The following is a 24646-nucleotide window of genomic DNA, read 5'->3' as shown; positions in this document are numbered from 1 at the left end:
TGGGAAGGAGGAAGAGTATTTCATCTCTTGTGCTTTTCTTCTTTTGTCATTTTGCTGTGGCAGTGATGTAGATTTTACTTAAAATTTTGGAACACATGCTGGGGGGGGAATCAAAAGATTTATGGCTACTTGATTGGGACAACATGCATCAACATGCAACCCATTTACCCTCAGCTTCCCAAAATAATATAAACTATTCAATTTTTCTCTGGCTCTGTAAAGCACCTGTCTTTATGACAGAAGCAAATTCTATTTTCCAGGCTTCCCCACCTTAGTAATATAGCACCACAATCCATCCAGTTACTCATCCCAGAAATCAAGGAATCATCCCGTATGCTCTTTCCCCTACTCCCACGCTAATCCATAAGCAAGACCGGTCAATTCTATCTCCAAAATACATCTTGAATTCTTCTCTCCATCTCCACTGTCATCATCTCAGTCCACGGTCATCTATAACTTGGATTTAAATAACCTTCTAACTGGCATACACGCTTCTCTCTTGCCCACCACCTTCCTCTGAATCCATTCTCCACACAGGAGCAAACATGATCTTAATATAAAATAGATCACAATGCTCCCTGCTTTAAAATCTGCAGTGGCTTCCCAAAGCACTTAAAATAACATTTAATCTCTGCCAAGGCTTACAAGGAGCAGTGACATCTGGTACTGTACCTCTTTCTTAAACTTCACCTCACACCACTCTCATCTGTAAATATACTCCAGCAAGCTACCATAGATAGTCTCTCAGTTCCTCAAATACTCCTTTCCTATCTCAGGTCTTTGCACCTGCTGTTCCCTGCTTGAATTGTTCCTTCTCCTATTCTTCAAATGGCTAGATCTTTCTCATCTTTTAGGTCTCAGCTCAAATATCATCACCTCGGGGGTACCTGGGTGGCTCAGTCGTTAAGCATCTGCCTTCGGCTCAGGTCATGATCCCGGGGTCCTGGGATCCAGCCCCGCACTGGGCTCCCTGCTCTGTGGAAAGCCTGCTTCTCCCTCTCCCACTCCCCCTGCTTGTGTTCCCTGTCTCGCTGTGTCTCTCTGTCAAATAAATAAAATCTTAAAAAAAATATATCACCACCTCAGAAAGGCTTTCTCCAACCTATAAAGCATCACTTCTCAAACAAAAAATTATTCTCTATCTAAACCCCTTATATTTCTTTTTTGTAACACTTCGGCAATATTTTATATATTTGCCAATTTATTTTCTATCTGGCTCTACCACTGTAATAAAAGGTGCATTAAGCATAACAACACATCTGTCATGTTTTTTGCTATATCACCAGCATCTGGCATAGTTCTGGGCATGTAGCTAGCACCAAATCTGTGCCAGTCTTTGTTCTAAACACTGAGAATACAGCAGTGAATAAAACAGACAAAAATCCCTCCCTCGTGGACATAACACTCTGCTAGTTATTTAGATGATAAACAAAGTAAATTATTTAATACATTCAAACATCACAAGTGCTGCAGAGAAAAACAGGCAGAACTAGAGAGTTGCAATTTTAAATGTGAAGTCAGGTAGCCCTCATTTGAAAAAGTCTTATTTGAGCCAAGATCCTAAGAGGTGGAGGCAGAAAGCGTTCCAAGAAAAGAAGTGTAGAGTGTGCCTAACATGTTCAGAGACTAGAAAGAAGAACGTCAGTATGACTGAAACACAAAACACCAGAGGGAAAGCAGTAGGAGATGAAGTCAAAGAAGTAATGGACTGAAACAAGGCCTGAGAGACACCAAAAGGACTTTGGTTTTAGTATAAATGAGATGGGAAGCTACTGGAGCATTTGGGGTAGAGAAATAACATAAGCTGAATGATTTTTTAGAGATCACTTCGGGGGCAATGTTTAGAACAGATTATCTGGGAAGGAGATAAGAGTGAGAGCCAGAAGACCAGTTTGGAGATAAGTATACTACAACTGCCGGGAAAGAGACAATGGCGACATGAGACATTGGTGGAGACAATGAGGCATGGTTAGACCGTGGACATGTGGCGACAAGAGAGCCAAAGGATATGCTGACAGACTACGTTTGGTCTGTGAAGAGAAAGAGTATGTCAAGGATTAACTCTGCAAGTCCTAACCTCAGCAACTGGAAGAAATGAGTTGCTATTTATTAATACAGAAAGATTGCGTGCGAACAGTAAGTATAGAAAGCATACCGAGAGTTCAGTTTTAGCCGTATAGAATTTGAGATATCTAGTTGATATCCGAGTGGAAATGTGGATGTGTAGCTGAATACAGAGATCTAGGGGTAAAATTCTGGGAGTCATTGGTGTGCGTATATATATATATCTATGTATACAGAACTGAACGAAATCACCAAGGAGTAAGTACACAAAGAGAAGTCCAAGGCCTAAGCCTCGAGATACTACAACATTTAGAGTAAAAAGAGGAGAAAAAACCAGCTAGTAAGAATGAAAGGAATGACCAGTGAGGTAAGTTAGGAGAGTGGTGTCCTGAAAGCAAACTAAAGAAAGAGTTTCCAGGATCAGAGATTGATCAGCTCTGTCAAGCAAGATTAGGACTGAGAAATGACCACTGGACTTAATGTCAAGACCACTGGTGACTTTGATTAGCCCCGTAAAAGGGCTGACTAGCATGGATTTAAGAGGAAATGGGAAGAGAAGTGGAGATGTAGTACAGACAACTCTTTTAAGGAGTTTTAGTATAAAAGACCAAAAGAAGAACTGAAGTAGAATTATTCTGTTTTGTTTTTTAAAACTGGGAGAATAATTACAGTATGATTGCATGCTTATGAAAATCATCCAACAAAAATGGAAAAATTGATGATGAGGGAGAAAAAAACAGAGATGCAGTAGCAATGTCCTTCACTGGGTGAGAAGGGGTGGAATCTAGTGAACAAGTGGAAGAGGTGAACTTAGAAAATAATAAAGATAACTGATCTTTAGTTACTAGAGAAGAGGATAATGGGAAGATACGAGTATGAGAAGCTGTGGAACGAAATGCCTCATTAAGTCTATGATAGGTGGTCCACAGCCAACAGCCTGTGGGCCAAATGTAGTCTGCTACCTTTTTTTATAAATTAAGTTTCATTAGAACATGGCCACATTCGTTGATTTCCATATTGTCTGTGGCTGCTATCATGTTACAACAGCAGCTGATAGGTGCAAAGAAACCATATTGCCCACAAAGCCTAAAATATATACTACCTGGCCATTTACAGTAAGAGTTTGCCAACCCTGGTATAGAGAAATGTTCCTATATACTCTCTCTCTCTTTTTTTTAAAGATTTCATTTATTTATTTGACAGAGAGAGAGACAGCGCGAAAGGAAACACAAGCAGAGCGAGTGTGAGAGGGAGAAGCAGACTTCCCGCAGAGCAGGGAGCCCGATGCGGGGCTCGATCCCAGGACTCCGGGATCATGACCTGAGCCGAAGGCAGACGCTTAACGACTGAGCCACCCAGGCGCCCCCCTATAATACTCTCTTGAGTTGAGGATCAGCTAACTGGTTATTGAAGAGAGAAGGTTAAGTAAACAGCAGCATTTAATGAAAGAATTAACCTATACATCATTCCTAGTATCTGGAGCTCAAAACAAATACTATATGAGTCATCAAACATTAATTTCATTCCTTCTCTCTCTCAGAATGTTTTTATATCTATTGCAACATTAGTTCTGAACTGGCTGTATCTCTAGAGGAAGGGTATGGTTTTGACAGTGTTACTATGAGATCTCTCAAAAAAGGGGGAAAGAAGAAGAAAGAAACAAATTATATATATATTATACCTATATAACATGTATAAAACAGAACAGCATTGCAGATGCTGTTAATGACTGTTTTTTAAAAATTTTCACAGCAGAGGAATATATAACAAGATCTTTTCCACAAATAAATTTCCATCACTTGATTACACTTATTTTGTATCTTAGCATCACCAAAGTGGCATCACACTAAAAGAAATATAAACATTTTATTCAAAGAAATCCCCACCTTAGCAGAAAATAAAATGTGTTTGGCTTTCCAAATGCCTCATACATGGATTTACCTAAAATATTCAACCTCATATATCACTACCTCTCATTCCCCCAAAATACAAATTGTTACAGTCAAACCAACCTCCTCCCCATCTTGGATCAGCCCTTAGCCATTTTCAACTCCATCCTTTCCTCAATTATTCTGTGCCTAACAAAACTCAACTCATAAGTTAAAACACATTTGCAGTGATACCTCCTTCAAGAAACCTGCCAGCCCTCACTAATTTTCTTTCTATCAGAACTCAGACTTAATATCCATACCATACAATCACGCATTCATTTATCTGCTGTTTGTACTGTTTCATATATGTTAATCTGGGTTCCTTAAATAAACTATAAGGACTTTGAAGGCAAAGAATTCCTTTTATTCTTTCATATCACTAAAATGCTGAGCACAGGGTGCCTGGGTGGCTCAGTCGGTTAAGCGTCTGCCTTTGCCTCAGGTCATGATCCCGGGGCCCTGGGATGGAGCCCCACATCAGGCTCCTTGCTCAGTGGGAAGCCTGCTCCTCCCTCTACCCCTCCCCTCCCCGCTCGTGATCTCTCTCTCGCTGTGTCTCTGTCAAATAAATAAATAAAATCTTTCAAAAAAAAAAAAGAAAAAAAGAAAATGCTGAGCACAGCACTGATTATTCTCAACACATTCTTATTGATCAGTATAACCTAAATATATAAAAACGTGCCACAATAAAGGAAGTCCATCATGCACTTAGCTAGTAGGTATAATCCTTGACTATCCAGACAGTTGCACATAGTTGTACATAGTAGACACTCAACAAATGTTTGTAGGCTGAACGAAGGACTGAATGTATACATGAATGACGAACAATGAGCATCTTTCATAAGGTGGAAGAAAAGGGCAAATTGTAGATGGATGTGATCAACTTGAAGCTATAGATCTTAAATTCATAAGGGCCAAATATCCATCGGATCATTTTTTTTAAAGATTTTATTTATTTATTTGACAGAGAGACAGCTAGAGAGGGAACACAAGCAGAGGGAGTGGGATAGGGAGAAGCAGGCTTCCCGCTGAGCAGAGAGCCCAATGTGAGGCTCGATCCCAGGATCCTGGGATCATGACTTGAGCTGAAGGCAGACGCTTAACAAGTGAGCCACCCAGGCGCCCCCATCAGATCATTTTCTGCTACAATCCAATTCAAACTAACTTATATACAAAATTTTGGGACATGGGACTGGGAAGGACACCAGGGTAACTGACAGGATCAAAAGAGAACCATAGATACCTCTTACCATGGTCCCTAGAACTGAAACTGGCATGCTATCTCCACCCATCTCCCAGTTCCATATGGCTTCACTTTCTCCTACTACAGATGGGGTTCTCATACTTGTGGGAAAGAATGTCACTAACACCCTACCAGATTAATCACTTTAGAGAAAAGGGAGCATCTTTCTCCTAGCATTCATACATCAATTTCAAAGAAGGGTTCTTGATTAATGAGATTCTGCTTGATTAACAGGCAATCTCTGTTGCAACAGGGATGACTAGGCTTGGGTTATAAGACTCTATCACTGGCCACTAACCACTCATAATAGGGGAGAGATGGCTCCCCAAATGAAGAGATACTGAGTTGACAAAATTAATATACAGCTGACGAGTTGACAAAATTAATATACAGCTGACCCTTGAACAAAACAGCTTTGAACCATGGAGGTCCACTTATACATGGATTTTTTTGACACAGTACAGTACTGTAAATGTATTTTTCTCTTCCTTATGATTTTAATAACATTTTCTCTTCTCTTGCCTACTTTATTATCATGTTATTAAGAATATAGTATCTAATACATATAACACAGAACATATGTTAATCAACTATTCATGCCATCAGTAAGGCTTCCAGTCAACAGAAGGCTTATAGATGTTAAATTTTAGGGGAGTCAAAAGAATACATGCAGATTTTCAATTGTGTGGTGGGTCAGTTTCCCTAACCCCTGCATTGTTCAAGGTCAACAAATACATTTTTTTTCCTACCAGCTATAACCTTTAACAACCCAATTTTAATTAGGAATTAGTGATGATTTTACCACATTGTGAAATTATTTGACCTTCCATGAAGCCAGTATTTTTCAGCTATTACCATTTCTAGAAATGAGACCCATGTGAAACCTACTTATCATAAGCTTCAAGTCATGCAACTTCATTCTGATATTCTGATATCTCTTTCATGCAGTCATACCAATCATGATTTTAAAATTTAGTCAGACTTTGCTCACAATTTTTCAAGATGGAATAATCCAAATCATTTTGGTCAGTCATCATATAGCAGCCTCTTGTTCACTTCATTACATTTGAAGTTTTCATTCTTCATCATATTACTTTTTCTGAGAATTTTGGATCAAACAGAGTAAAGAAAATTCTTAGCACCCAGCATTTACTTTATTCAGGAATAACACAGTACCCATGTGAACCTAATTCAGTAAGAGGGCAAACAAATGTTATGTAGGAAACAATTAGACATATAAATGAACATATAATTACCGAGAATCTAAGCTTTGTTGCTCCCTACTCACTGTAGTTGTTAGACATTAACTTCTAATAAAACAAAACATTTCTGCCTTTGTGAAAAATGGCCCCGAAAACAAAGCCATCTACTAGTAAAACTCATGGCAAAACATGGTTATGATTACTGAAGTAATAATTTAAGTTGGTACAGTCTACTTCAGCTATTTTAGTAGTTATGTACACAATCTTATTTCTAATTTAGGGTTATATTTATGGGTATACTTATTGTATTTGGTGAGAGGAATTAAATGATACTGTGGTATCCCAGTACCTATTCAAAACAAACAGTAAGAGGCACTCGTGTTTCAAGGGTAGATAAACCATGTTTTTGTACAAGGGTACAATATTTTCCACTAAGTTTGCAAAGCTTCCCTTATAATACCATAGATTTGATGGCAGATTTTTTTTTCCTTCATTTTGTTCACACCAAGATATTCCAAAGACTGTCTTCAGGAAACCAGTCATAACTCCACAGTGATTCTCAAGTACCTTTTCTGACTCATAATGTTGATGCCATTTATCATGATATAAATATATTTCAGTTTTTCTTTAGGTGCATTACTTTGCACTTATTAGAGCAAAACAGAAACACTCTTCCGGTCATTTATACAACTTCAAAACATCTTCCAACCATATATAACTCCATTGTTCATTACCCAGAAGCCCTTAATGCTGTCTTTATGTTTAGAAGAATATAGTTAAAATGATCTTTAGCTAGCTAATGAAGTATTAAATGATCAACTATGAAACCAAAATGACCTTTTTGGCTTACATTAAAAGAAAACCTATAAGTATTTAGGCCAAAAATAAAACTATAATTTATGAAAACTTATATACACATAACTAGTTTACTTTATTTTGTCCAATATCAAATGTATTAACTTACTGCTTAATAGACTACATGCTGTAATACTTCAATCTTTACCATACCTCCTTCTTCAAGGAACAAAAGGCACGCAATTTAATGCCTGGACAAAGCCACAATCAGGAACAGTGATCAAAAGAAGAGACGACATCTGGAAATGAAGACCAAGATTTTAAAACTGACCAAAACCTGTTAGTAAAATGTTTTTATACTCTTGAGTCAATTATGCTTCAAATTCAACTTATGTGTTTAACTTTTAAGAGGAAAAAAAAAAACCTCTCTGCACTTTTGGCCAATAACCCTCCATTGTTACTCCATGATAACATGTCATAAATTTATAAAAATCACAAAACTCAAAGCTTAGAAGGGAGCTTAAGCTCAATCTAATTCACTTTCTTTGTTTATTTCAAGATCAGGAAAATGAATCTTGCCAAAATCACAAACCCAGAACAATCTAGATCTGATTCTAAGCCAGATATCCTACCACCACAATACTACCTCTTTATACTCACTTGTGCTAACATCCCATGAAAATTGCTTACCATGTGAAGCCAATACCCCCATACAGTACTGAAACACTCATAGCCTACACACACCTGGAATCAGATAATTAATAAAAATTTCAACTTCATCACAATTCTTTTCTTCTGCTTATAGTGTTTTATCACAAAACTTGTAGTAGAGTCCCTGAATGAAACTGAACAAGACTCAAGTCTTTTACCATCAAAAAAAAAGTTGTATTAAGTGATCTAAAGCAAACAATGGTTCCATAAGAACAATTGCAAACAGAAAAATAAACAATAAAAGTACATTAAAGGACATGTTTAAAATATATTCTAAAGTCAAATTGTATATTTATGCTAAAACATAACCTCTGGAATGCTTCAAGATACAAAAGTTGGGACCACATATACTATTAACAAAGGATAGGATTTAAAATGTGATGATAAAAAAAAATCCTCAACCATTTAAAAGCTCATACATTATCAATGCACATAGTAGGTATTCATTGTGGTTGTTATCCTTTTACCCTTCCATAAAACCAGATATAACATTTTGAATTGATAGCTGTCCTTATTTTCACTGCAACAATAAGGAATAATTTGGATGTGCAAAACAAGTCAGATACCTGCATTATATCCCTCCCCCCCCTTTTGGTAACAATTTTCTAACAAACCCAAGGCTCATCTTATTTATAAGAATTTTAAGAAAAATGAACGTGGTCTACTATGCTTACCATCCTCATGAAATGCTAACGCCCTGAAAAATGTTAACAAAATGCAATGTGTTTATGAATATCAGAAACACATAGTTTTGCTAAAAGATAATGAATCCATTTCTATGGATTTGCAGTTAAAATTCTGAAAGATGTCAGGGTATTTCATGCCCTCAATTTAAATGGTTTCTATCTGTTCAACCTGAGAATACTAACTTTAAGGTACACTCAAATCAGATCCCTGGCTGCATAAAAAAACAAAAAAACAGTGAACTAGGCCTAACATAGAGTCACTCAAGTTAATGAAATTCCTACCCTGATGTACAGTTTGGTGTCTTGTTTCACCATTGCTACAACCACACAAAGTTCAGCATTCTTACGAATTCCTTAAATATTGACTTATTTTATTTTTCTGGTGCTTATAGACTTTTGATATCCAAACATACTCTATGAATGTTTTGACTAAAATAGCTCACAAATACTAAACGCCCCCAAATTTAAGCCTAAAAAGAAAACTAAACCTAAACTTTTTTATTCTGAACCTTAAAGCTACTATATCTGTTTTGTTGGTCTACTTAAAAGAGTTACAACATTTTACCTTATATACATTCACCCTATATATTTTCCATTACCATATCCATCTAGGAAGAGATTGTCTACTTGACAATGAGGACACCATGTTAAGAACAGACTCAAAATGGACCCTACAAGTGAGAAAGCCAGTTACAAAGAAATCCATCTGCCACTGGGTGTGGTTGGGGTCTGCAAGAAGGGCGCCTTTGGCCAACTCTGTGGAGGAGGGAGCGCGCGCCAGAGAGCTGAGCGTATCTGCAAGAAAAGACCTCCAATGACCAGAGACTGGACCCACAATGGGGAAGCCGTCGAGTCGGACTGCCGTGGGCCTGCGAATCTACAGCTCGAGGGGTGCGGTCGCAACAGTACCCATGCTGTCTCCACCAGCCCCGGAATGCGCCGAGTGGGTGCTTCGAGCGCCGCGCGCCCCGCTCCGTCCCAAACACCGCGCCCGATCCGCCCCTTCCTCCGGGGTTCGGCTCCCCTCGGGCGCGCGGAGGCACACTGTCTCCGCGCTCCCGCTCCAGCTCCTAGGCTGTGGGAGAATGTTGAGTTCAAAAAGCCCGAACGTAGTGCAAACCCAGCTAAGAAGCGGGAAGTTAGCGATAGCAGCCTGCAAGAGCGCCGAGTAAAACAGCCGACTTCTCTAGAAAAACTTTGCGGCAAGTTAGGCGGAAGCGCTGAATAGCCGGGACTATTTAGCAGGCGCTTCCTATCACAAGAGGCGGATCCCTGAGCCGGTTCAGGGGACCCTGACACCCCCACAAACTCGCATTTTGCCCCCTGGCTGGCCATCTAGAAGTCCCGGCATCCTAACAAGTCTGGGCGGCCCCGCTCATAGGGAATACCTGTCGTGGTCCCCATTGCCTGCGAGTCCCTGATGGCGGCCATTACGCTTCCATCCGGGTATTGCCGAAAAGCCGATCGCGGCGCTACCGGGAGCGCACGCTGCGGCGGAGGGATCCGCCGGGCTGTACCTGAGGCGAGCGGAAGAGGACGGAGGCCGGCAGGGTCCGCGCCTCAGCCTGGCGAGACTAGGCCATTGAGCTGGACTCGCCGCTGACCTCTCAAATTAGCGCGCTTCCCCGATGCCTGCCACGCCAGTGACTCACTCTTCCCCTGTGCTCTCCAGCAGCTGGAGAGATCTTACTGCCAATGTTATGGTAGACAAACCTCTACTCTATGCAGAGTAGACACCAGAAGCAGGAACTGTGGTCTTGGCAAGCCCTTACTGACTGGAAATGGTCTCAACCCTGTGATTTTAATCATTTCCGGCTTTGCAAATGGCGTCTCCCCCCCCCCCCCGCCCCGTTGCTTTTGACTCCCAGGTTTTAGAAGCCATTGCAGCCCACATCAATGAAGGAAGCTGTCCCAAGTCCCTCAGGAAGACCTACTGAACTCCAGACGTGTACATATTTAATAATTGATCAGAAAACTGTCGTTACAACAAGGGAGGCTTTCATCTCCATCAAAGGAATCCTTCCACAACATCGCAGAACTGGGCTGGACAAAGAGGTCATTTAGTACTATGGGTTTCTCCCAAAGGCCAGTATGGCTCCCCTTCTCTCTTGTAGAGCGTTTCTGGAAGCCAACCTATTAATCTCACTTTTTATGTATTTTACAGATTATATACTTTCATATGTATATATATATGGCGAAAAGTTTGTAAAAAAAACCGGCGGGGGGGAGGGATACATCAAATTATTAAAAATGGAACTAAATCGAATTGTTGTCTTCAGTTTTTTTGTGTTTCTTGTCTTATGTAGTATATATGGTGTTTATAATTGAAAAAAATTAATGCTTATCATAAAGATTTTTTATTGTCTTAAGAGTATGCTTTTGAAAATATCAATCTGTAGCCAGACACAAGATTTTCTGCATCCTTTAATAAAAGCACACTGAGAAATCCCCACTATCCTTAGGGAGCTTTCTTATCACTGTGTCTATTGGTCTACAGGATGCCTCCCGGAAAAGGCAAATGAGCAATAATCCACATTAGATGTACTCCTATATCTTGTACTCATATGCCTGTATAAAAAATACACAAGGAGAAATCTTCTGTAAATACCAAAAGGGAGGCTATTATAAAATAAAAAACATGTTTACAAAATGGATTTTATTTTGCATTAAACATCATCCCCCTGTCTCTGGTCTTCCTTTGCATGCAAGTCACACACACACAACACAGAGTAAAGAGAGGATAAGAGCTTTTTTTGTATTTTTTTTAATTGCAAAAAAGAAGATCATTGGGAATGTGCACAGAGTTGTTTGATTTGTGTTTTGATGTAATTTTTGTTTTTTTTTTTTTTGTTTTTCAGATTAAGAAATTGCACCCCTCTCCTCCACAGTATTTGCATCATAACTTCATTTTTACTTATACATATATGTTCACCTAAAAGCATTACAAACCTGTATATATGATGGAAGAATTGGAGTGTGTGGGGGTGGTTTTTTAAATTTTTTTTTAAGATTTTATTTATTTATTTGACAGGGAGAGACATAGTGAGAGAGGGAACACAAGCAGGGGGAGTAGGAGAAGGAGAAGCAGGCTTCCCACTGAGCAGGGAGCCTGATGAGCCAAAGGCAAATGCTTAAGGACTGAGCCACCCAGGCACCCCAGGGTGTTTTGTTTTGTTTTTTAAGTAAATAAGGTATTATTCAGCCACAAATTTCTCTCTTCCCTCTTTTCTTCCTCCATCTATATCACACAACCTCCACCCACTTTCTTGCCCTCTTTTTGGATTTTGAACATTAAGTTAGCACAGGAAAAGGGAGTGAAATGGAAAGGAAGAAAAGAAGATATTAGAAGAGAGAGAAAGAAAAAATACAAAGGAGAGAGAGTGGAATCATAGCTTAGAGGATATTTTGTACTTGAGAAGGATAGTTAGTGGGGATAGGGCACCTAATTCAATGCTTTAAACAGTTGATTCTTCTGAACACCTGAATCTACTATTTAGTAACTGAGAGCATTTAACCTCTGAGCTTCACAGAATTATGCAATATATAACTAACAGTTGATAGACTGTAGAGAGTAATCAACCCCATTGCATCCACTGTGTAAATAAATGGTAAAAGTGATGATAGTGGTGATAGTCACACAGTTTCCATCTTGATTACAAACCCCTTTCTCTTTTTCAAGATACAATTCATGGTCATTGAATCGTGAAGTAGACCACTTCAAGACAGTGAAATTGTCTCCTAAAAATAACATATAAGTGGGAATTACATTTCACTCTAGGCATTCACACCTCTGAATCATAGGTAACACCATATCATAATAAAGTTACAACAAACCTATATATACATATATGGTATTTGAAATATTTATTATATATTTATGTAAGTATATATATTTACAAAAACAGCATACTTTTAGTCATAGATAGCTTGGTATATCATAAGTATTATATGATATATAGATGATAACTGTTACAATTCTAATTAAAGAATTAAATAATTTAATTTGAAGAGTAAGATTCTCTGAAAAATGTCTCTCTCCTTTTTGCTGATCTCTCAACTCAAGTCCCAAGTTCCTACTTCCAATAATATAATCAAGTACAACCAGAATTGGAAAAATAAAGATACCAAGAGCCTGGTAATGTAGCTTCAAATGGTTCCACTTCTTGGTCAAGAATACTATAGGTTGATTACTCTCTTCAAGCTATCAAACAATTGTTAGTTGAACAGGAGCTTCAAAAACTATCCTTCCCAATGTCCTCTGCATGGATGTTATTTAATATTCATTCAGCAGACATGTTCTTGAACACTTATTATGTGCCAGAAACTGCTAGTAATAAATAAGATGTGATCCCTCAAGGAGTAACTAGTTCAATAGGAGATTCCTAATATCTAAAAGATTTCATGATTCAACAGAGCAATTCCAAAAATGGGATTTCAGACACTGTAACAGGTGATGAGAAAGATCTTTTTAGGATAGATATCCCTGCCAGTTTCCTCTCAACTCAAACTTCCTAGATGATTTAGACTTTAGATATGCTGCTATTTTTATTCAGTTGTTATTAAAGATATAGTCACTTTCTCTTAGTGGTCTCAGTGGATACTATATTCAACTATGAAGAACATTAAACTATATAAACTATATTGGCCTTCCCTAAATATTTTAGGGTATCTCTCCCTCTCCCCAGTCACATCAAATTCTTTAAAAGAATCCCTGTATCCTGAGGGCAAGAGAACATGTGGCACAGATAATGCAAGTCCTTAGAAGAATAAAAAGAGGGGGGTGTCTGGGTGACTTAATTGGTTAAGCATCTACCTTCGGTTCAGGTGATGATCTTGGGGTCCTGGGATTGAGCCCTGTGTAAGGCTCCCAGCTCTGCTCAGTGGGGAGTCGGCCTCTCCTTCTCCCTCTGCCCCTCCCCTTTCTCCCTTTGCCCCTCCTCCCTCACCCCTCATGTTTGCTCTCTCTCCCTCTCAAATAAATCAATATAATCTTTGAAGAAAATGAGGAAGTGTAATCCTTGTTAATTATATTTCTTTTAAGAACATATCTGGTACACATATATGTTATATATACTTTTTTGTATACTCTTTCATATGTATAGTACATTTCATTATTTGACGTTTTAAAAGAATACAAAAGTATAAGGCTTTTGTGTGTGCATGTGTGTGTGTGTGTGTGTGTGTGTGTGCTATTTGATAGAGATTAAATGCTACCTAAATTTATATGATTCTTTTGGAAAGTTTTTTTTTAAAGGGTAACTCTAATTTCTGTGAGACCAGTGACATTGAACCATGTTAATATCAATAAATTACACTTAGGAACTTGTAAGAGTAGATCATTATGTCTCATTAAAGTTTCCAGGTTGCATCCACCTGCAAGTTTTTCTAACTTCTTCCTTCAAACAAAAACAAAAACCTAGATTTTCTTGTTTTAAATATCATATTCCTTAATACTGCTATATATAGTATCTCAGAGTTCCTGAAGTTATATTAATACTGATGTTCGTGTTTTGTTAATGTTGTTTGTTGGGGGAGTGGGAGGTAAGGGGATATACAGGTCCCTGCAGTATATCCTAGAATGCCTGATGGAATAATGAGAAACAGTTATGAAAGAGAAAAGAACCAACAATTCATTTCATTTAGTTTCACGTGCCTTGTTCCTGCTGACGTTAGGATATTTCAAGGCAGTGAGGCAATGCTGGATGGCCAGGATAGACTGGGATTTAAGAGTATACTATAGCACTAGGAAGAGCATAACTTGTTCAAGAGGAAAGTATTAAATGCAAGGAAGAAAGGAAAGCTCTATTCTAAAACTTTATAGATATATAGATAAAGGTTTTGACTGGAAGCTGAACACACAGAGGAGAGCATGTGGATGAATATAAAGGTACACAAAAACACAGCCAGGACTGATATGAGAATAGATTCAGAATGCCTCAGAGAGATGGAGGAGACAAGTGATACTATCACAATATAAACCACAAGAGTGGCCCAGAGTTCAATAAACATTTTGGAATGTCTTCTAAGTGCTATAACGTACAAATACTTGCCTCTGTCCTCAGACACGAGTTTTATCAACGTTGAATAGAGGGACCATGCAACTCAGTTTGCCAAAAAAAGCCCTGATTTATACCTGTTTTCCCTAGCTCTTACTTCTTCAGTCAAAAGTATCTCAATTTGGATGATAATTGCATGATCACTGTAATGATAAAGGAAAACTGATAGAAATCTTATCTGTTAAGAGCAAATAATTTCAGAAATGTTTGACCTGCCTTGCTCTTGCTCAGAAAAACCAAAGAATTCTTTATTAGTAAGAAAGAAAGGCAGTAACAAGAATTATTGTGGCGAACTTAAGGCTAATCAGCAAAGAGGAAATAGTTGTTCATGATGTAATGGGCTTAATGGGTTGGCAACAGTGCTCAGCAGTGGCTTTGGGCACCTGATTCTCAGCTCTGGGTTCTTCCATTCCTCTCACTTTAAAACACACAACAAGCGACACTCAGTAGTGGGGACACATTAACTAGGGCCTGGTTTTCAATCTGACCCAAATACACATCACCTGAAAGAGGAACATAAGCTCCCAAGACCTGTGAGAAAAAAAATTAACAGAAAGAAATGTATCAAAGCAAATAACATATACCATCTGAAAAAGAATAAAACAGACTAGACTTTAAAATAAACATGCTAACTATATTTAAAGATATGAGGGAAGTTAGTATACAAAGCAAGAACAAGAAATCATTGAAAAAAATGTAGAAATATTAAAAGACAGAAGCAAAAAATGTCTGTCTTCTCTTATCAGGGAGGAGAATCATCTCTAATAAACTTCTTACATTTCATTGGCCAAGACTGAGTCATATACTCGCCTTTAGAACAAAGGGAATGACAAAGGAAAACAGGATTGTTGTGATTGATTTAAACCAATCATGATTTATACTCTGGGATTGGGTAAATTGCCATCTGAGAAAAAAACAGTAGAATTCTGTAAGTTTAATACATACAATAAAAGTACTTATAGCATTATATTTCTACATTTTCCAGTGTAAAGTATTTCTTAAAGTTGGCATAAAGTGAAGAGAGGGAAACTGAAGGTGACACCATAACCAGCCATTTTTTATTTAATAGAGTTCCTAACAGGTGAGGAAACCTGGAGGGACAACTGGACCACAACAGAAAAGGGAAATGGTATCTTGACAAACAGTTCTGCATTTACCACATAAGTCAACTGAGAGTAAGAGATGTGTCCATGGAACACAGGTCTTCACTTTAACTAATCCTATCACCAAGATGGCCAATGTTCCTCAAACCCAAGAAACCAAAGATATGCAAATTGATTCTTAGGACAAAAGGCAAAGACCATAAGACTTAAATGAAAAAGATGCCCATATGAAATCATACCACTGCCCTTTTCCTCTCAGGTTAAATGAAAGAATTCCAGAAAAATACTCACAGAGATTGATATTTAGGGATCTGCCAATAAAACTCTAGGACTCCACAATAAAGCCTATTAGTTAATAACCAATCCAATCAATGTTTAACTAACTGCCTCACTTTTAAATATAAACTGTAGGGAGCCAAGGATAACCAGGAATTCAAGAAAAGGCTCTAAAAAATATAGACTTTTTTTGTAAAAAATAAACAAGAAAGTAACTCTGAAGAAAGTTGGTGCAGCGAACAGAAGAAAGCAAAACAAAACAAAAGCGAGTATAATATCCCCAGATAGAAAAGATATTGCATCTATGAAAGAAGGACAGAAATACTGTGAGAAGGGGATATCCTGAGGCTAAGAAGGAACTCTTGAAAAAAAATTTTTTTAAGATTTTGATTTATTGGGGCGCCTGGGTGGCTCAGTTGTTAAGTGTCTGCCTTCGGCTCAGGTCACGATCCCAGGGTCGTGGGATCGAGCCCCGCGTCGGGCTCCCTGCTCCGCGGGAAGCCTGCTTCTCCCTCCCCAACTTCCCGTGGAGCAGGGAGCCCGACGCGGGGCTCGATGAGGGGCTCGATCCCAGGACCCTGGGATCATGATTTGAGCCAAAGGCAGATACTTAACGACTGAGCCACCCAGGTGCCCCAGCTCTTGAAAATTTAAAGTATGCTGTAAAATAGTCAATAAGCAGTTTTGAAAATAAAATTGTAAAAAAGTCTTTCCCAAATAGAAAAAAATTAAGAATTAAAAAGTAGATGGTGGCACCTGAGTGGCTCAGTTATTAAGAGTCTGCCTTCGGCTCAGGTCATGATCCGAGGGTCGTGGGTTCAAGCCCCACATCAGGCTCTCTGCTCAGTGGGAAGCCTGCTTCTCCCTCACCCACTCCGCCTGCTTGTGTTCCCTCTCTTGCTGTGTCTCTCTCTGTCAAATAAATAAATAAAATCTTAAAAAAAGAATTAAAAAGTAGAAAACATAAAAAATTAAAATCTAACATTCAATTAATAGAAGTTCTAGAAAATGAAAAAAGAGAAATAAGAAAGAATTATTAAATAAACAATACAAGAAAATGTCTCAGAACCGAAGGACATGAATTTCCATCCTGAATTTACTCACTGAATGCCCACCACAATGACACACCAAGATACATCACTGTAAAATTCAGGATATAAAAAGCCTAAAATCTTTCTGAAAGAAAAAGCAGTTCACATGCAAAAGACTATGAATAAAAATAGAATCAGTCTTCTCAACAATAACACAAATAGCTAGTCCATAATGGAGTAATACCTTTGAATTCTAAATACCTTTAACATTTTTTTTTCCAACACAGGGTTCTATAATCAAACTATCAATTAAACATAAGAGTGGAATCAAGGCAAATTCTCCAAAACTTACCTCGCTTGTACTCTTTACCAAGAAAGTGATGCTTCACTAAAATAATGCTTCCTCACAATAAAGAGGAAGACATAGAAACTAGGAAATAGGAAATGTAAGTCCTAAATGTAAGAAAGAACAAGAAAATCCAGAAAGTTCCAAGAACAAAACAAAATCATCCTTTGGCTCTATGGGGAACTCTGATAGCCTCAACTTTGGAACAGAAGACCCACAACCTGTAATATAAACTCTTGTTCTCCCCATGGGCTGGGGTAGGCTCAGAAAGACAGCTTCAAAATAACTAGACAGAGAAGAGAGAGAGAGGAGAGGGGAGGGGAATAACAAAAGATAAACCTCCCACTGATTTAAATTAAATTCTAAATTCCATAAAGTAATCTAATGCTATGACATTAACATACAAAATCAAATTTTAGAATGTCAATTCACTCTGAAAGGAAATGAACTGCCTCACAAAAGTAAACGAAGAAATGATGTTATTAAAAAGAACAGGCAGGGGCACCTGGGTGGTTCAGTCAGTTAAGCATCCAACTTCAGCTCAGGTCCTGATCTCAGGGTCCTGGGACCAAGCCCCGCATCAGGCCAACCAGAGTGGGGATCTGCACTCAGTGGGGAGTCTGCTTGAGGTTCTCTTACCCTCTCCCTCTGCCCCTCCCACTCATGCTCTCTATCTCTCTCAAATAAATTAATAAATCTTTTTTAAAAATACAATGAGAAAATCCTGGAACAGCCACTGAAATAATATGTTACAGCCTGGATAAAGTCTACAGTGGCTACAACAGAAAAGAGAATAAATGTGAAGATAGCCCTGAGGAATTTTCCCAAAATGCAGCAAAGGGAGATAAATACATTAAAATACATGAAAGAGCAGTTAACACACTGGAGATAGATTGTCCCCAACAGGGATACCTGGGTGGCTCAGTGGGGTAAGTGTCTGCCTTCAGCTTAGGTCATGATCCCAGGGTCCCTGGATCGAGTCCCACATGGGGCTTGTTGCTCAGCAGACAGCTTCCCTCTGCCTGCAGCTCCCCCTGCTTGTCCTCTCTCTCTCTCTCTGTCAAATAAATAAATAAAATCTCCAACATACATCTATTAGAAAAGTACCAGAAGTATGCAAATGTGTTAATGATGGAAAAGCAGCATTTGAACAGACAAAAGCTAAGCTTTTTTCTTAATTGAAGATATCTAAGAGTCCTTCATTTTAAAATATGCTACAAGCACTCAGTAGGATAAATAAAAACATACCTAGGCACACCATAGTGAAATTTAAGAATGTCAAAAGTACAGAGAAAATTGTTTAAAATTTTCAGCTGGAAAAGACAGATTAAATATAAATGACATACTAAAAACAAACTTTTCAATTCTGTAGGAAATGCCATAAGACAATAGCTTAATCCTTTGAAGTATTAAGAGACATTGACTATCAACCTAGGGCTTCATAACTAGGTAAACTATTATAATGAGAGCAAAATAAAGATAATTGCCATCATATGAAGATTAAGTTAATTTACTCCTTAAAAGTACTATTCAAAGAATGAACTTTAGCCAGAAGGTAAGTAGAGGAGGTATGAGATTTAACAAAATGGTGAGTTCTGAAACTTACAAAATATGTCTGTTAATTAATGAACTCTTCAAAAAAACAGTTTTTTATCTTTGAAAAAAGTTGAAGCTGAAAATTTATACAACAGTTACAGAGTTTGGAGTTGGATTTGGTGTTCAATGAATAAGGTCATGTTGTATTCAGAAGATGGAAATATTGAGTAATTCTAGACATTGTCAGAAAATTTTATACATAGGTACGTACTTTAAAAATGAAGGCTACTTGCTTCTCCCCCTCCCGCTCCCCCTGCTTGTGTTCCTTCTCTCGCTGTCTCTGTCAAAAAATAAATAAAATCTTAAAAAAAAACAAAAATAAAAATAAAGGCTACTATTAAAAGAATAGACAAATATGCTATAGTTTCCAAATCCAGAAAAGAATAAAAAGACAGTAATTTTTTTTTCGATCCAACATAAAAAAAAGAGAGAGAGATACAATGGTAAAAGTTGATAAATCGAAAATGCAAGTGGGGCGCCTGGGTGGCTCAGTCATTGGGCGTCTGCCTTCGGCTCAGGTCCTGGTCCCGGGGTCCTGGGATCGAGCCCCGCATCGGGCTCCCTGCTCACGGGAAGCCTGCTTCTCCCTCTCCCACTCCCCCTGCTTGTGTTCCGCTCTTGCTGTGTATCTCTCTGTCAAATAAATAAAATCTTTAAAAAAAAAAAAAAGAAAGAAAATGCAAGTACTAGGGTAAACAAAAATAAGTCCAAATATATCAATAATCATTTCAGTAGATTAAGCTTAGATATTGGAAGACAGATTTTCAGAATACATCGCAAAAATAAATTCCATCTCTATGCTGCTTACAAGAGAAAACTTAAAATCATAAAGTTTGAAAGTAAAGAATAGGAAGATACACCAAGAAAATACTAAAGGAAGATAGGTTTAAAATATTGAGCCCAAAATAGAATTTAAAGACAGAAGCTATAATAGAAATTTAAAAGAGTCACTACATATTAATAGTAAAAGGAAGAACCAACTGAGAAGGTATCACAATCCTGAACTTACTTATACCTAACAACGTAAGGTTAGAATTTATAAAGCAAAAGCTACCAATTAAAAGAAGAACACTGAGGGGCGCCTGGGTGGCTCAGTCGTTAAGCGGCTGCCTTGGGCTCAGGTCATTATCCCGGGGTCCTGGGATCGACCCCCGCATCGGGCTCCCTGCTCGGCAGGGAGTCTGCTTCTCCCTCTCCCGCTCCCCCTGCTTGTGTTCCCTCTCTCGCTGTGTCTCTCTCTGTCAAATAAATAAATAAAATCTTTAAAAAAAAATAAAAATAAAAGAAGAACACTGAGTCAGAGAAAGACAAATACCATATGATTTCACTCATATGTGGAATTAAAGAAACAAAACAGATGAACATAGGGGAAGGGAAGGAAAAATAAAATAAAATGAAAATTGAGAGGTAGGCAAACCGTAAGAGACGCTGAATTCTAGGAAACAAACTGAGGGTTGCTGGAGAGGAGGTGGGTGGGGGGATGGGGTAACTGGGTGATGGGCATTAAGGGGGGCACTTGATGTAATGAGCACTGGGTATTATATGTAACTGATGAATCACTAAATTCTACCCCTGAAACTTACTAATAAAAAAAAAAAAAACAAGAACAAAAAAATAAAATCAAGGGACAGAACAAATAAAAAAAGAGAAAGAAAAACATTGAGAAATCCACAATCATAAAAGGAGGTTTTAATACATCTATATAAGAAACTGATAAGGCAAGCAGGGCCTGGGTGGCTCAGTGGGTTAAGGGTCTGCCTTCAGCACAGGTCATGATCTCAGGATGCCGGGATCAAGTCCCACACAGTGTTCCTTGTTCAGCAGGGAGCCTGTTTCTCCCTCTGCCTGCTTCTCCCCTTGCTTGTGTGTGCCCTCTCTCTCTCTCTCTCTCTCTGACAAATAAATACAAATCTTTAAGAAACTGATAGGACAAGCAGAAAAAAATTAGTAAGGATATCAGCAGGCTTGATCTAATTTATACATTCCTGCACTTAAGAGCTAAGAATAAACAAATGGAGTGTTTACAAAACTTGAACACAACTTAAGACATAAAGAAAGTCTTAACACATTTCCTAGAATCAATACCATACAATCCAATGATTCCAAAACCAGGACAAAATGACCCTCTAAATAGGATTGCATTTCACTTCACATAGCATTGAAATACGGGTATTAGGATGAGTATTTTCTTTAAAACTTTCAAGATCAATGGAATTTTGAAAACGGGAACATTAGATATTAAACATTTATCATATGTCACAAAACAGCCTGCAAAACACAATTTAAAAAATATATAAACATTTAACCTGCCTACCATGTGGATATAAATCTTTTAGCAGTAAGTGATAATAAGTTATTGAAAAATACCTAAACACTACCCCAAAATGGATAAAATTTGATTTAAAATAAAAAACAGAAAATGAAGTAATGTTTAATGATTTCTAGAAAGTGAAATCTTAAAAACCATGTGTCATTAAGTTGTATGTTTATTCTGTGTACATTTTTTCCGGCTGTTTAAATATCTCTGATTTTATATGAGGATGGGGAAATAGTGAGAAAGGTAAGTTATAAGTCATGTCAAATCTTTTCTTCTATCCTCCTACATTGCCAAATAATTCCATCTCTTTTTGATGACTCAGGCTGTATTTTTCATTAGTAGTTAACTGTTACAGTCTTGCTTCAAAGAAAACACTTCCAGTAAGTTTTAATATTCTTTAATTCATCTCCAGTAAATAAGATTCCACAGAAAGTTAACTATGTCCATTTTAATGCTGCCCTGTTCGTATTCCAGTTGTTAGAAAAGTCTTTGACCTGGAATAATAAATAATCTTAAAATAGAAACTTTGCTTTGTTAATTGTCTTTTTCTTTCTCTTTGCGAGGGATATGGCGACTACAAAAACATTAATTCAATATCTTAATGCAACGTATTTATCTGGAAAGAGAGGATTTTTGCAGAGCCAGTGTTTTCATGGTCATCCTCATAGTCACATCTGTAGGAAAAGTTGTATTTTGATAGATTCATGCTTCAATGGCCAGCTTTTCTAGAAGAAACACCAATGTTTTCATAAAAGTATTGAATCTGACTTCAGAGAAAATAGATTGTTGAATTCAAATAATTTAAGATCTTCTGAAAAAATTTTTTATAGATTATATGTGTAGAGAAATATCTCCCAGTACCAAGTCCTGAAAAATGCTACTTAGATTTAAAAATGTTTTTAAAATATTGCTGATCTGGTGAAAAAGTAAGAAACTCAACTGGAGACCAGGGAAAACATGATTCCTCAGGGACAAGCAAGTAGCAGAACCAGCAACTATTATCAGGGTATCTGCCATGACATAGCTGCCAAGAATTGGTGTTTTTATGTAGTTGTTGTCCTAGGAAGAGTGAGTTCATTTAAAACATTTTAATGAGGGGCGCCTGGGTGGCTCAGTCTTTTAAGTGTCCGCCTTCGGCTCCGGGCTTGGGTCATGATCCCAGGGTCCTGGGATCGAGCCCCACATCGGGCTCCCTGCTCCGCGGGAAGCCTGCTTCTCCCTCTCCCACTCCCCCTGCTTGCGTTCCTGCTCTTGCTATCTCTCTCTGTCAAATAAATAAATAAAATCTTAAAAAAAACATTTTAATGAAATCTTTTTTCTAATGTAGAGAAGTGGAAAAATCTCATATGTATAGTGCAACGAATTTTATCAAAGCAAAAACACCCATGTAATCACCACAGAAGTAAAAAAAATTGTCAGCATCCAAGAAACTCCCTCATGCCCTCTCCCAATCTCTACACACTTTCCCCTCCCGAGAGGAAATCATTTTCCTGACTTATAGTCCCCATAAGTTAGTTCAGCTTGTTTTGTAACCTTATATAAATGATATCATACAGTATGATCTGTCCTTATATGTATTTATTCATCCAACATGTCATCCATTTTCTTGTATAGCAATAGATAACAATTTTAAATAACTGTGAAGTATTATAGTGTATGAATATATCATGTTATATTTATCCTTCTTCCTGCTGATGGACAGTTAGACTGCTTCCAATATGGAATAATCACAAATAATGTTGCTATAAACATTTTTATACATGTCTTCTGTTGCATATGTGCGTACATTTATGTGGGATATATACCTAGGCGTGGACTGGCTACATGATATGATTGTGTATATTTATTTTTAGCACCCTTTGCCAAATCATCACCAAATGATTCCACTAATTTGCATTCTGACTAGGAATGTATGAGAGTATTAGTGGTTTCATATGTACATTAATATTTGTCATTGTGGTTGGATTTGTATTCTACTCTTTAATTATGAGATTGAGCATCTTTATGTATATTTATTCACTAGCTGGATTCTCTTTTGTGAGGTGTCTAAGTTTTTGCCCACTTTTTTATTTGGTTGTATGTCTTACTGATTTATTGGAATTCTTTAGATACAGTGTTTTGGGTATGAGTTCTTTGTAGATTAAGTGTGTTATAAATATATTCTCAACCTTCATGGATTATTTTCAATCTCCCTTTCCCCACAGCCTTATTGAAGTATAACTGTTATACAAAAAACTGCACATGACGTATGTATACAATTTGGTGACTTCGGACATTATGTATACACTCATGTTACTATCACCACAATCAAAGTACTGAACATATCCATCACCTTCAAATGTTTCCCTACGTTCTTTTGTAGTTTAAGAACACTTAACACGATATCTACTCTCAACAAATTTTTAATACCATATTGTCAACTATAGCCACTATGTTGTACAGCAGATCTCTGGAACTTACACATCTTGTATAACTGTATAGCTTTGTACTCATTGAACAACTCCCTCCCCTCATCCCATGGTAACTATCATTCTGTTTAGTTCTATATATTTGACTGTTTTAGATGTCTCTCTCTCTCTTTTTTAAAGATTTTATTTATTTATTTGACAGACAGATAGAGAGCACAAGTAGGCAGAGCGGCAGGTAGAGGGAGAGAGAGAAGCAGGCTCCTTGTAGAGCAGGGAACCCAACGTGGGGTTCGATCCCAGGACCCCGGGATCATGACCTGAGCCGAAGGCAGACGCTTAACTGACTGAGCCACCCAGGTGCCCCTTAGATGTCTCTTATAAGAGGAACCAAGCAGTATTTGTCCTTCTGTGACTGATTTATTTCACTTAACATAATGTCTTTCAGGTTCATTCATGTTGTTAAAAATGGTAGGATTTCCTTCAGTGATATCTTTTGATGAATAGAACTTTTAAATTTTAACATAGTTCAACTTACTGATATTTTCTTTTGGAGCTAGGGTCTTTTTTATGTTGTTTAAGAATTATGTGAGGATGTGGAGAAAGGGGAACACTAGTGCACTGTTGTTGGGAATATAATTCGCTGTAGCCACTGTGGAAAGCAGTATGGAGGTTCCCCAAAAAATGAAATACAGAACTACCATTTGACCCAGCAATTCCTCTTCTGAGTATTTATCTGAAAGAAATGAAAACATTAACTCAAAAAGATATCTTCACCCTCATATTCATTGCAGCATTATTGACAATAGCCAAGACATGGAAACAACCTAAGTGTCCATTAATGGATGAATGGATAAAGAAAATGTGGTATATATATACAATGG

At 37.8% G+C, this 24646-nt stretch overlaps 1 protein-coding gene across 10 annotated transcripts in view; it reads right to left on the bottom strand.

Annotated features, from left to right (window-relative positions):
• The window catches only part of ZNF518A (zinc finger protein 518A), a 29087-nt gene extending 18244 nt beyond the window's left edge, over positions 1–10843 (bottom strand). The window contains exons 1-3 of one of the 10 annotated variants that reach the window (XM_027596026.2): positions 10021–10843; positions 7449–7534; positions 6230–6337 (exon numbers count right to left, since the gene is read on the bottom strand). The gene's annotated coding sequence lies outside the window, so the exon portion shown is untranslated. Of the gene's footprint in view, positions 1–6229; positions 6338–7404; positions 7535–9197; positions 9302–9451; positions 9618–10020 lie in introns of those variants that run through there. The other 9 variants (XM_027596032.2, XM_027596031.2, XM_027596029.2 and 6 more) reach the window with 9 other exon arrangements.
• Between the last annotated feature and the right edge of the window lie 13803 nt (positions 10844–24646).

This window comes from Zalophus californianus, chromosome 15 (assembly GCF_009762305.2).
Source record: "Zalophus californianus isolate mZalCal1 chromosome 15, mZalCal1.pri.v2, whole genome shotgun sequence".
Lineage (NCBI taxonomy): Eukaryota > Metazoa > Chordata > Mammalia > Carnivora > Otariidae > Zalophus > Zalophus californianus.
Note: the sequence above shows the minus strand (reverse complement) of the source record. Positions and strands in the feature narration are given on the sequence as shown.